The 15,134-nt window shown below is 32.7% G+C and overlaps 1 pseudogene; it reads right to left on the reverse strand.

Moving 5' to 3' along the window:
* Nucleotides 1–14,117: 14,117 nt before the first annotated feature.
* Nucleotides 14,118–14,214, reverse strand: LOC138812976 (U6 spliceosomal RNA; annotated as a pseudogene).
* Nucleotides 14,215–15,134: the final 920 nt, after the last annotated feature.

Consider the following 15,134-nt stretch of genomic DNA (forward strand, 5'->3'; position numbering starts at 1 on the left):
TTTCCTAGCAAAGTAGAGAATACAATTGGATTGAGGAAGTAACATATGACTTTCATAGAATGCAGATGCATAGATTTGGGCCTTCTGTCATTTACTAAAAGTTTCTTCCTGAAAAGGTTATCAATGAATTACGAGTGATGCATAATTCCTAGATATTACAGTTATCACATACACTTTTTGATTGAATTATCTCTGTATAAACAAAAAAAAAGGACCAAAAAAACCTCAAAATACACAAAAATCACATCTTTGTTTTAAACACTGTAGTTTACAAAGAATTTTTAGCCAACACTGAAAACATCTTTTTAGGTATTCTGCAATTTGTGTGAAGTATTTTTAACAATAGTTTTCTTTTTTTGCTGACATAAATTCACATCAATATATAATCTCCCTTTATTGTATACATTTTAATGCTTTGGAAGTAAATTGTACAATAATAGGTTTTCTAAGCCTAATTTTCACAAACTTGCATTTCCTCAAATAGAAATGCTGTAAATTTTAGAACAGACATTAAAATAGATATAAAATTCACTTACAGGAATTTGTCCAGCATACATCCTCTATAGTGTGTCATTTTAAATTTGTTTTTAGGGATTATTTCCAGGGTCTCACACATATTATTCAAGTGCACTGTCAATAAACTATATTCCCTGTCCAAACAAGTTTTTTACTTCTCTTTAATACATACAATGAAGTGTAATGGCTGGAGCATATACAATTCTCTTTGACCTTTTAAGGACTTGCAATCTTGCTTGCTAAAATGATCGTAGTATTATACAAATCATTCTCCTATGTAGAGTTTATCATTTTCTCTACAAATGCATTACTATATTTTGTGTCATCTTTTTATATTAGGGTCATACTAGTGAGTTTTCTTTGTCATTTTTCTTAGAAACTAAAGAGGAACTTATTTCATATGCTCCTCTTATTGACTATTAATTTATATATGTTCTTCAAAGAAATATCCTATTTAGGTAAAAATTTACATAGAATTAGAAGATATAAAAATACTTAAGATTCAGTAATATTGTAGCATTAACATTGTAGCATTAACAAATATGTTCCCTGTATCTGTTGGATATGTTTTCACTTCGGTTATAGTATACTTTGAATTATGAAAAGCTATCACTTAATATAATCCAGTTTATTGTTGCTTTTCTTTAGCGACTAATGCTTTCCATGTCAAATTTTTAGAAATCCTTACTGATGCAATGTCATGAAATTTTACATTCATGTTTTATAGGTTTTCACATCTCACATTTAGTTTGATAATCATTTTTTATTTTAAATTTTTGTATAAGGATGGAGGTAGAATGGGTGCCTGAGGCTCATATCTGTAACCCTAATTACTGAGGAGTCTGAGATCTGAGGATCACAGTTTAAAGCCATCCCAGGCCGAAAAGTCCATGAGAATCTTATATCCAATAAACCTCTAGAAAACCAGATCTGGTGCTGTGACTAAAGAGGTAGGGCACTTCTCATTGAGCGGAAGAGCACACAGACAGGGACTAAGCCCAGAGTTCAAGCCCCATGAATGACAAAAATACAAAGCAAAACAAAAAGTTTGAGGTAATAGTCTAAGATCATTCTTTAAATCTCGAGAGACAATAGTGTCAATACACCCATTTAAGATTTTATTTTTATTTCATAAAGTCGTAGGATAGTTTTCAAAATCTATTGATCATAAAACTAAGAATTTATTTTGACAAATCTGTTACATTCCTCTATGTATCTGCTCTTAGAGTTGAACTATTTTATCTTCACTACTAAACATGGTAATAAGATTCAAAGCTAGTATGAAGGCTGAAGCTACACCATTTTACAAGATTGTTCTGACTGACCTGTATTCCTTGAATTTACATACGAGTTTATTGAGCAGGTGGACCAATATTCTACAGAGATATCTAGATGTTTGATAGTCACTCATATTTTGTACCTTGGAAAAACACAAGACCCCAGATATTATACATAGAGAAATGTCTTTAGAAAATACTTGAAACAACTAAAATTAGTTTCGGAATGAGTTAAGATTTAGATAATGCTGTATCTGAATGATAACAACTTGAGCTGTACAACAGAGGAGAGTGAGAGGGGAAAGAATGATGGACCACATAGGAGCTATATGTCATTTCTATTGTGTTTCAAAAAAATAGAAAGACCTCAGAGAAAAGAAGGAGAAAAGTAAAGTGTCCTGAGTCAAGTTTCTTTTTAATCCATCGAATAGTTTGGACCAAAGTCAGTGAAAAATGGGAAAAAATAAAGTAGAAAATAAAGCACTATATATACCTATTACAATGTAAGGAAATTTAATAGGAATATGATAATAAATTCCCAAATAAATAAGAGAAAGAATAGCTAAACTCTAAAGGGAAAAACAATGAAGATAGAAAAGAAGCAAAGTAAAACCTTTATCAATAACAAACACAAGAGATTGGAAGCGGAAAGGCAGTGGGAATATTCTAAATAACAATAAAAATTGCTAGAGTGGATAGAATATGGATCACATTTTATCATATATAATTTTGAAAAAACATACTAGGAATGAAAGTTTCAAAGTCATGATTTAAAACACTATTTGGATTATAACTAGGCAGTATAGCCCAGTGGTAAAACATTGGCCTAGCATGTGTGAAGCAATGGTGTGATCTCCCAAACATTACAAAGTACACACAAAGAACACACACACAAAAACCACATAAACACACACATACACACCACATACCCACATTTGGAATATTGATATTATCATATTAAACGGAGGAAATTATCACAAATAGTAAAAGTATGTTAATATATGAAATCTTAATATTGCTTGTACAATTTTAAAGTTTACTAGAAATAAAATAATCACAATATACTTGGATTTTAATAGATTAAGTAAATTGAAAATTAATAGAAGACATGAGAATCTTTGCAAATAAGGTTAAATAATAAACATTGTGAAACATGTGTCCTTTTATTTTGACAAATGAGTGATATTACTGGTGTTTTAACTCAAGATTTAGAATATGATAGCGAGATGCCCTATATAACATTAGCAATGGCTATATCTCTAATCATTTCATTCTGAATAGTTTTATAATAAGGTCACAGAGTTTCTCAGTATCTCTCGAATTTCAAACCCTATTTACATTTCCCACCATAGCTAGAAAATGGATGCCACAAATCACAATGCCGAGCTCAAATTTTTTTTTTAATTCAAGAAAAAATATTTCCAAAAAGTGGCCAAGTAATGAAGCCTTTCTTAATAAAGTATGTGCTTCTTGAAAATACAGTAAGGATTTGTTACCTGGACAAATATGTTTATAACTATAAGAAAATAAATTTATTTAAAATCATAGCCATATACAAATTAAGAAAACAATTTTTAAATAGTCACATGTTAAATATTATAAAAGCAAAATACATGTGTTTGAATAATTTACATGTGTAAAATCATGCAAAAATAAATTAACTAATCCTACAACTCTGAAAAAAATGAATTAGCCTAAAAAACAAAAGAAATTATGTAAGCCAAAAATTTGAAATTTAGAAAATAAAATGAAGTGTACTCTTTAGTTGACTTAATTAAGTTTAAACCCTCTGTATATCGATTTTATAATAAAAATGCATTAACAAAGAAAGCAAAAGTACCCATGGATCAATAGCAATAGCAAAAGCATCAGTAGTCCTTCTTTTGAGTGAGCTAAAAAATCGATGGAAGAGATAAGAATGTTCCTTCCCTATGAAATGTACTCATTACTTTACCTTATTTATATAACTGTAACCCCTGTGCACATTACCATTAAAATAATATTAAATTGAAATGAAAAATAAACCAAGTGATATACCAATTAAGAATTCTTAGAGTCCATTGGTTAAAAACGTTGTAAAAACCTGCCCTAAATGCCCAAGGAATATACTTTGATGATACTATTTAAATACTTCAACTTCAGCAGAAAAGCAAAATTTTAAAAACTGTTACAAAGTAAAGTAATAAATCAGAATATATTACTATTAATATTAATCATAAGATGAATTTATAGTGGTAGTCAAATATGTAAGAAATGATGCAATTTGCCATTAATTTGCAATTAATAAGTGAGAAAGAATTTTTTAGGTCTTTTTAAATTATCATAAGATTAATGAAGGAACTGTTCTGTCACATCATATGATAATCAGATGAAGCTGATATTATAGCAAAGAACAGATTGTATTAAGTTTTTGAATGTTCATGTATATACTTATTTTGGTTGTGGGAACTTGTGGGTGTTTCAAATTCGGGTAAAGTTTTCTTGCTAGGCAGGCGTCATATCAGTGGTTAATTTTAGGAGAGGGGTTTCCTTTCCACAAGAACATGCACCTGATCTGTCCTTTTAGCCTTCTCATCATCAATGGCATCCGAGATGAACACCAACTTGTCCAGACTGCTACCTTCACTGGCCTGGATCCACAATCCATCTAATCGTAGTAACTAGATAGTGAAGGATGTTGGAAATGATCCAATGCACCAACCTATAGATTGAGAAGGAATTTCACTAACCTTTTGGCCTGGGTTCTGTTCTCAAGCCTCTGAAGTATTTAAGAGTACAGATAGGAGCCCCTGGTGCCAAGCAGTAACAGTATAAAGAAATTAGACATATATATGACTTAGGCTTGTGATTATCTCAGGAAATGAATAAAAGAGCAGTGAAGCATAGAGGACAGCCAGAATTTTAACTAGGTACTCAGAGGATGAATAAACTTAAATAGCTACTCGGGAGTCTGAAATCTCATGACCACTGTTCAAAGCCAGTCCAATCATGAAAATACAAGCGATTATCTAAAAAAAAGAAAAAAAAAAGAAATGGGTGAAGTGGTAGACCACTATCCTTGGGCACAGAATCTGAGGAATAATTCCCAGGCACTATCAAGCCTCAAGAATGATGACTGCATGCATGAGCACATGCACGTGTGCATTTGCATACTCGCATGCGCATGAACACACACACACACACACACACACACACACACACACACGCACAAATGAGTATTTCAATGTGAAGTTCTTTATTTTTTACCTTTGCTGTACTTTATTTCCCTGTACTGGCTCACAAATTAACAAAATCAGCTAAGGACATATTAACATAAAATTCATCATGTTTCTCTAAAATCTACACTCTTTTTGGAAGCCTGCTTTTATTTGATCCAAAAGTAAATTATTCAGGAAGTCAATTCCTCACACTCAATTTTATAGTATTAGATGATTGCTTAGGTTCTTCCTAGCAATATGATTTTGTGAAATCCTGCATCAAGCAATATATTTCTTTCACTAGAAGTGAAGCCTCTGTCAAACAATTAATAATAGGTTTTTCTCCTCCTGGCATGCATCTGTAGTTATATTATCTTTATATATTTCATGATCTGTGTATGACAAAGACTACCGTGAAAGTAAAAACACCCTTCTCAACGTTTAGCATTTTTTATACCATTCATAGATATGAAGGTGTTTAACTGTTACTGAAATTGCTTTGGAATAAATAATGTTCACCCTGACTATCTTGAGAAAAAAGAATTGGTTTCTCAGCACTTTAGGTAAGAACATCAGGGAAAGAAACAAAATGAAAAGTGAGGAACAACTCAACACATACATTCAAATGAAACAAAACAAGATAAGAAAACACAAATTAATTCAGTACTCAAGAACCTGCAGGAAATGCAAAGATTTTTTAAAAATCAGCTATGAAAAGCTTATGAAAATCCTGACTTCATGGGAGTGCACTGATGTGAGAACAGTGGCTAAAGCCCAGACTAGACAGAAAAAACTGTACAGAATACCATGCACTTGTTATTCTAAATTCCAGGAAGAATAACATAAAGTGGACTGAGGCCAAGATCATACACAAGTAGGAAGCCAGTTTCTATCTGAAAAATTATCAGGATAATTTAGGGCTGGCACATGACAAAGTGGTAAGCACACCCATTTAGGGGGCACAAGACACTGAATTCAAACTGTAATATCAGGAATATTAAAGAAAAAAGTTATGATTGTAAATAATTGGAATAATTGTAACACTTGAGTATTTTAGTGGAGAAAAATCCATTAGAGAGATAGAATGAACCCACTTTCCTATGCTACTTTAGTGATAATGTTTAGTGGTCCTTCAGCCAAAACAGAGTTACCTTGCAAATGAGCATGGATGTGCATTTCGGTGATGGAAATACTCTACTTACACAGATGTAAATTAAATAGATTTTTTTGGGTAGATTGTAGTTCTTGAACTAAGAGCCTGGGTGATGTCCCTGAGCTTTTTCTCTCAAGGCTACCACTCTATTACTTTGAGCCACAGTTCCTATTCTTATTTTCTGTTCGTTGTTTGGAGATAAGAGGCTCATGGACTTTCCTGCCCAGGATGGCTTCAAACCATGTTCATCAGATCTCAGCCTCCCGAGTAACCAGTATCCCAGGCATGAACCATCGAGGTTTTTAATAATTTAGTAAATTGTATAGTTACAGAAGTTATAAATTATCATTGTAACCTGTGTAATATATGTATGTATGTATATATCAATACATATGGGAAGAAATAGTTTAACACATTTTTGAATCTACAGAACATATATGAAATCATCCTTCATTATAATATAATATGGAAACAAAAGTTAATGAGGAGCAAAACAAAGGGAATTGTTACAAGTTTCTTTTTGTTGAGTGAAATATGTATCAGTTTGGAAAAAAACTATCTCTACTTTAACAAAATGGATAATTGCTATTAATTCCAATCCATCTATTAGCCCATATTGTACATCCTCACACATGAGTGTCAAAATCAAACCAAAATTTTTTGTCTGTATTTAACTCACCTGTTATAATTTAGGGGATAGATGACATAATCAAATAAAGATTAAAATAATAGAAAGTGAGGCTATGAGTTAGAGCTGAAAAAGATTTTAAATATGATAATAGCTAATTAAAATGTGTATTTCTTACTTTTCCTCTGTTGTTATGTCTCTCATTCCCACATTAGGAAAGTACTTAGAAGGTTCTCACTAAATTTATGTAAGTATTAAAAATATATTGAAAGAATATGGGCATAGTGTGGTTTTAGCTTATTGAGACATGTATGGGAGAGTGTGTTTTTGAGGACTTGCAATACGTTGTGATGGAGATAAAAGGAAGGTGTGCTTATTCTAGAAAACTGGCTAGAGGATGGCTCTCAGAATGGTAGTGATGAATTCTTCCAAAAGGTTACAGTAAAATCACTTTCACAACCTTGTTCATTACTGCACTATTCACCACAGCCAAGTTATGGAAACAGCCAAGATGCCCTTTGGCGAAGGGATGGTTGGAGAAAGTGTGTCATATATACACAATTGGATTGCACCTATCCAATTTGAGCACTGTTACATTATTTACAAAGAAAGGGATAGATCTAAAAATATGTTAAGTAAACGAAGTGAGAAGCAGACACACAAAGGACTCATGTTCTGTCGCATATTTGGAAGCCAGAATTTTATGCAAGTTAGACATCAGTATTAACCAAAGTTTTCATTTTTCAGAGCAGTATTTAAAAGGTGTAATTTTTTTTATAAAATTGAACTTTTCATCTAACAAAATGAATACCAGGAAGCTATCACTTGGAAGATGTGAGGGGAAGTCAAAGGGAAGGAATAAAGGGAGTTATGGAGGAAAAAAGTGAAGACATAATATTCAATGCAAATAATATGAAATTAGAAAAAATTAAAGTGGGGTGAGGTTTGGAAGGGTAGGGAAAAGTTATATAAAGATCCATTATAGTTAAAAATTCATTTATTGAATGGAAATTCCCGTATACACCTAGTTAAGATAATAAAAATATGATTAAAAACAATGGAGATATTTGATCTTAAACTGTGTTCTCTTAATCCATGAGTCAATATAATAGTTTCCTCCTCAGAAATTTTCTTTACGGGTATTTTCCTCATAGTGACAGAAAAGTGATCAATGCAATGAATATCAATACATCACATTGCACATATAAAATCACAGTAAAAATGTTAGAATTCATTACATGATAAAATAAGAGGTAGAATTTGCCAAATGCTAATTGATTGTTTTTCCAAGTACTTAACCTATGGTATATAATTGAATCCTCACAATAATTCTATAAAGTGGAACTCCTTACATTTTTAATTCTCAGATGATGATATTGAAGTCTTCAGAGTTGGAATTACTACTACAACATTGCACACATGGTAAGTGTTAGCCTGACGATCATCTCCGACTGTATCAATTAACCTCATTCTATTTTATGACTAAAATACCAGCACTTAGTTTAAAAATTATAGGAAAATTTCCCGAATTATTGTTTTCACTTTCACAATATTTCACTTTATCTTTGTTAGAAAATAGGGAACTGTAATATGAAAACTCAAAGTTCATAATCAATTACCTCCCTGGTGAAAGGAACTGCTCAAGTATAATATTCTTGATTTCTAGCTCAAAATAGTAGAAATCATATTTTATCCCTTCACTCAACACTGCACTGCCTGGGGACCCTATTTCTGTTTAACACTGTCTTACTGAAAGAATGACCTCCCCAATTCCTGATGGAAAAATACTGCAGGTCTTATGGACAAATCATTTCCACTTTGTAGCTCAACTAAGTTGTTTACCATTCAAGTATTTTGATTGCTTTTTATACCCAACATTTTGAGAGAAAGGTACTACTTCAAAATGCTATTAAACAAGACTGATATAAAAATCACCTTTGACCCCAGATAAATATTTTACCTTTCCTATACTCAAAAATGCACTCTGACCTATCATTAATGTTAGGAATGAGAGGATAAAAAATCATAGACACCAAGACCTAAGTATGAATTAAAGACTCTCCAACTTGTGAATACTATTGGTTTAAAAAGACATGAAGGGATGGAAAGGTGGCTTAGTTGTAGAGTGCTTGTCTTGGATGCATGAAGCCCTGGGTTAGATTATTTAGCAGCACACAAGCATAAAGAAAAAAGTGGAAGTGACGCTGTGGCTCAAGTGGTAAAGCGCTAGAGTGGAGCTTAAGAGCTGAGGAATAATGCCCAGAGTTCATGCCCCACTACCGTACCCCTCCCCCTCAAAATAAAGACATCAATACTACCAATGTTTTTCAAAATTTCTTATGATAATGAAGATTCAATTATAAACTATTAACACTTGAAAATACTCATTTTCATGGTAGTAGAACACAAAACACAAGATTAATCCTAACCATATTAAAAGACATTTATTTATACTACAAATTCACTCTTATAACTACAAAGATTCTAAAAATAACTGAAGCACAGTGACACAAAAATAATTTAACTGCATCATCTACATTCAAAGGACTGTGCTAATAGAAAGCAAAATTATACTAATAATTAAGTTATCCAATTCACTTACATTCTTTTATTCTATTTCTTTTAGTTTCATAAAAACTGGCTTTTCATAAAATGATCCATAAAAGAGCCTATATACACACTTACATTTTCAGATCTTAACAATATTTATTTCAGAAATATCTTTAGCTGTATAGTCAATGAACTAAAATATTACTAAAATATTTAAATGGTTTTCAAAAATTGCAAGACTCGCTCTGGGATGTTATTTATATTGGAAAAGATATTTGAAAAGCCTTATTTGTTAAAGTTGTGATCGTTACTCCCACAAAAGAACTATTAATGAAGGAACATTTGTATTTGTATGTACAAAACAACTTCAAATGCATCCACAATCTGGAGATGACACGTGTTTTTGTTTTTTTTTTAAATATATATCTAACAAGCATAGCCACAATACTGATTTTCAGTCAATATGATGCGATATTCAAACCTTAAAAATACGGGGTTTATTATCATAGTGTGAATAGATATGATATTACAAAGAAAGTTATTTTCAACAGAAATTTGGAAAGTGTTTATCCACCTTGAGTTTCACAGAAAAAACCAGAGAGCAATACCTATTTCTTCAAGTCGGTCAAAATCACTCCATGAATATTTCTTAAAAATATAACCAATTTAAGATTTCAAATACATATTTTGTAATGACAGTCATCTTACAGCAATAAATTACTACCTGATTATATGTGTATCTTTTTACCTAACATATATTAAGAACTGAAAATGATTGCTTTTATCTAACTTATGTTGTAAATGCTTTGATTATGATGATGTTATTAACAAATAAAATGTACAGAAGGGTGGTTCCACTGAAATGACAGGACAGAACACTGATAAATAAAACAACATTGCAACACAGTTCTTTTCAGCCTCACCCTGTTCATATTGGCAAGCAACATTGCAACAGCACACACACACACACACACACACAGACACAGACACACATAAACACGTATGTGTGCACACGTTCACACACATATACATGCATGCTAAATTCAGGGTTTATTGTACAAAAAAGTTCAAATAAAATATTAGTGATTAGGACAAATGATAATTTGCCTTATTACAAAATAATTCATAATCCAGTCACCATGGTAGTCACATTTCATCTGCCCCTCCACTTGTGACCACTTAATATATTTTAGGTAATTTTTTAGCTAATTCATTCCTTCATTAGTTAAATACTAATACTAGAGCTTGAACTCAGGGCCTAGCTCTGTCCCAGAATTTGTTATGATTTTGTTTTAGTTTTCTCAAGTCTAGCATTTTATTGCTTGTACCACAGCTCCATTTCTAGCTTTTGCTGGTTACTTTCAAACCAGAATCTAATGGACTTTTTTCTTGCTCTGGTTTCAAACCACAATCATCAGATTTCATCTTTCTGATTAGCTAGGAATAAAGACATGAGCCACCAGTGTGGCTCCTACTTTTTCCTATACTTATCTATTGCACATACTTAGATAGCAATTTAATATTGAGAGTATAGAAGCAAGCTGTATAGTGATTATATTGTTCTGTCAGAAATTCAAGTTAGTAATGTAAATTTCTTCTTAAGAACATACACAAAAAAATACTTAAGAAGAAATCTGATGATGATGATGATGATGATGATGATGATGATGATGATGATGATGTGTGTGTGTGTGTGTGTGTGTGTGTGTGTGTGTGTGTGTGTGTGTGTGTGTCTGTACTGTTGCAATGTTTCACATGTAAGCACTGTGCAGGGATGTCCAGACATTTACAGTAATTGCGTGAATATCTGCCTTGAGCTACCAACTCATGGACAATGTCTAAGTGTCCACTCTGGGCTTCCCGATGAAGAGGGGTATACTCATCCTCATCCCTAGTATTCATAGGAGTGGCATTTTTGGAAATTAGTCTCCACACTGTAGTAAGCAGCAAGAAAAGCACTCTACCACTGAGCCACTTTCCCAGCCCAAGGATTAAGATTCTTGTTTGTAATTTGGTCATAGCTATATCTCTTTATGTAGGCTACTAAAAATGTATTTACTAATTTCCAGTTAATATATAAATTCTATTTCCATCTCTTTTAACAAATAAAAAATAAAATTGTTTGCTTTGTAAATGGATCAGAAGCATGGATTTTTTGGCTAGCTAGGTGATTGCACATCTCTCTCTCTCTCTCTCTCTCTCTCTCTCTCTCTCTCTCTCTCTCTCTCTCTCTCTCTCTCTCTCTCTCTCTTCATGATTCTCAGATACAATATGGTTGCTCCATAATTATCCTAATTTATTTTGCTTTTATATTTTTGGTTGCATCATTTCACTTTCTGCTCTACCATTTAACAAATCAGCACACATAAACAGAACCACAGAAGTTGTTCTGTGGCTCAAGTGGTAGAGCACTTGCCTTGATTTGAAGAGCTCAAGGACGGTGCCCAAACCCAGAGTTCAGGCCCCACAACTAATTTTTTAAAAAAAAGAATCTAAATCCTTGATAATTCTTGGAACAGATCTGACTGAAATCAATTGAATCACACTTTTCCTGCACAATGAAAGAAAAGGTCCAGGCTGGGAAAGCAGCTAGAGAAGGCAGGCAGATTTTATCGGTGACAAAACTTTGTGGAAAATGGTACAGAGGATTACTTACTGGAGATCCATTTGCACTGGAAGCATGATGCTGAACTATTGCTTGCTGATTCTGAACTATTGCTTTGATCATTATATTCTCCAAGAAGAAACAATGAAATTTAATTGATATCAAAGGACTACTAATGCATTTTGACTTCTCATTAAGCATCTTTAATCATCAAAATCACCTGAAGAAAATAGATAGGCCTACTTTTTTTTTTTTTGGTCTGGTCGTGGGGCCTGAACTCTGGACTGAGCATTGTCCCTCAGCTCTTCAGCTCAAGGCTAGCGCTCTACCACTTGAGCCACAGGGCCACTTCCGGCTTTTTTCTTTTTGCTTATGTGGTGCTGAGGAATCGAACCCAGGGCCTCTGGCATGCAAGGCAAGCGCTCTACCACTGAGCCACCTTCCCAGCCCAGGCCTAATTTTTTTAGATGGAAACAAGTGTTTAAAAAAAAACAAGAATTTAGGTAGTCATACAAAGGACTTCTATTTTACTACTGCATTATACATTTTTTTCTAATGTTGGTTACCAATAAATAATGGATCTATTAGAAAGCTCTTAAAGCTCATATATTGAATAGTAATTTCTCTTACACTATATCTTTGTATTTCCCAAATCATTTACATAGTAGGCTTTGTTTCCTATTTTCTCCTTCTTAGAATAAGCTGCATATGAAGACACCACTGTCCCTCATTTTCAGTCTGTGCATTTTAATACGGAGGAAAATCTTTCCTCTGCTCTCTATCAATTCAGTACTCCTCAGTTACCACAATTTAAAATAGTAAAAATGGAAAAAGAGAAAATAAATCATGGTGAAAAAACATGCAGAAAATTCACCGGATTTTTCTGACCATTTCAACCTACGTGAACTATTGGGGAAATACATGGACACCTCATTCCCACTGGTACTCAAAGTCTCTGGTTAGGCAATTCTGATGAAGACAAGGAACAAGATCAAAACGTGAGGAAGGTATCAATTGCAAGAAAATAATGGAAAGAATCCATGCAAATTTCTTCTTTGAGATGCTGAAATTAATCGGCTTACTATACTGCCGAGACTACTTTCCAAAAAGGCCACTCATATGTATACTAGAAATGAGGTAAGTATACCCCTCTTCATCGGGAATCCTAGAGTGGACATTTTGACATTGTCCATGAGTTGGTAGCTCAAGGCAGATATTCATGCAAGAATTCTGAATGGCTTGGCACCCCTGCACAGTGCGTATATGTGGAATAATACCAGAATGGATTCTTTCTTACTTCATCATGATGCAGATACCAATCCCTAAACTAAAGGCCTCTTGACCTCCTTAAATATTGTTTCTTGGGATAGAAATAGCAAAGATACGCTGTATCTCCTTCTGTTTAAACATGATTTCAAACCGGACTGAAGAACAACTTGGAAGAAACTGCATTTGATATTGCCAAAAGCATAAGTATGTATCACTAACTCTTTGAAGTTGTGGATGGCTGTACAAATTGTTCTCCTATGTAGTAATGGTTTGGTTAAGTTTCTTAAATTTCAAAAGTGCCAGTCCATCCTTTCTGTCCCTACAAAATATTTTCATAATACAAAATAACAGCAAGATCTTAATTTAAAAATTTATGGATTCCATGTTATTCTTCCACGTGAATTGCCTGACTTTGATGTCAAAATGTATTCAAGAGTTGTTTGTATGCATCTATAATGATTTCTGCAGAGTTTGTGATTTTTTTAATTTTATCTTATCTGTTGAAAAGAATAGTATAGAAATTAAAGATATTCTTGGTGATTGTCTGAAAAAAGTATCTATGTTTGTATAAAGTCCATAATCTATTTCATTGTCTTCTAGATATAATATTTTGAAGTCTACATTGTTTTATAATATATAGGTTCATTAATAAATGTGTCCTTTCAGATTACATTCCATATAGGAAAAGTTTAAGATTCCTTTTTCCTAAGCCTTTATATTATTTTATTTCTTTGGGATAAAAAGATAATGTTATCTAATTTCAAGTATTTTAAAGGTTATGCTATGTAAGGGCCTTTCGAAGGTGAAAGTTTAATACACTGATGTCAAACTAACCTTTAATTCTATGAATTACAGGTTTTGTTACACTTGTATTTTTCTAATCAACTTTTTAATAACTGTTTTTCATTGCATTTGAAGAATGAAAAATATGGAATAATTCACAAATTTTCATGCCATCCTTGTGCAAGTGCCATGTTAATCTCTGTATTGTAATTTGTGTAGACCTGCTGCTGAAGCATGGAGTATCCTCTAAATTTAAGTAGTTAACGATGTAATCTTTATACACGCATATATCCTTGGTTGCCTATTTGTAACAAGGAACCTTTATTGTTACTAAAAATGCTATTGATCTTATTTCTCTAAATTTCTTTGTATAGTGGAAAAAACTTATATATTGTTTGGTCGATTGCTCATATTTGCAATTTTTTGTCAATGACTATTTTGTCGTTTTCATTTTAAATTTGATCATATTTTGAAGCCTTTATAGCTAAGTTCAAAGGTAATGGCTTTTCAAGTACTTATTTATCAACTGAGTTAGCTTTGTGGAGCTAATGGATTCAAAGTAAGCCTTGCTTAAGAGCTACTTCTAAACTTCTGCAGCTTAAAATTTTCTAAATGAGGTCTCAGTGGTACAAATGTCTTTCTGTCCCTTTACCCTTCTTCCATGTAGGAACAGACCAACCAGAATATCTTACCTGACAGCATAGATTGTCTTACTGGAACAAAACTAATCTTAGTTACAAGGGTTCATAGAGATATGAACACTTCAGACTTAATTCTTCAGAATAGAAGGTATTTTATCAAAATATAATTGTTTATTATTCCTATCATTTCAAAACTAGCTAAAGCCAAGAAGGTAAAAAAAATGTTCATATTCATGTTTACTTAATATCCTGGCCTGTCTACCATCCAACCAGGCAGGAACTTGCACTACTGACTTTCTATCACCAAATATTTCCATAACTCCTGAAAAAGTCCATATGTTTTTCCTCGATATTAGGCCTTAAATTGGTAATGTTTTAATCAAAGAGTTTCCTCTTGCCTCCAGGCTGTAAATTTACAAATGGTAAAGTTTTATGTCTAACTCTACCAAAAACTGAGGTAGAGATAATGGAATAATACTTTAAAACACAGTTGCCTTTGATGCCCTAATCACAAC

The sequence above is a fragment of the Dipodomys merriami genome, unplaced genomic scaffold (assembly GCF_024711535.1).
Source record: "Dipodomys merriami isolate MVZ:Mamm:240054 unplaced genomic scaffold, mDipMer1.0.p SCAF_573, whole genome shotgun sequence".
In the NCBI taxonomy this organism is placed as follows: domain Eukaryota; kingdom Metazoa; phylum Chordata; class Mammalia; order Rodentia; family Heteromyidae; genus Dipodomys; species Dipodomys merriami.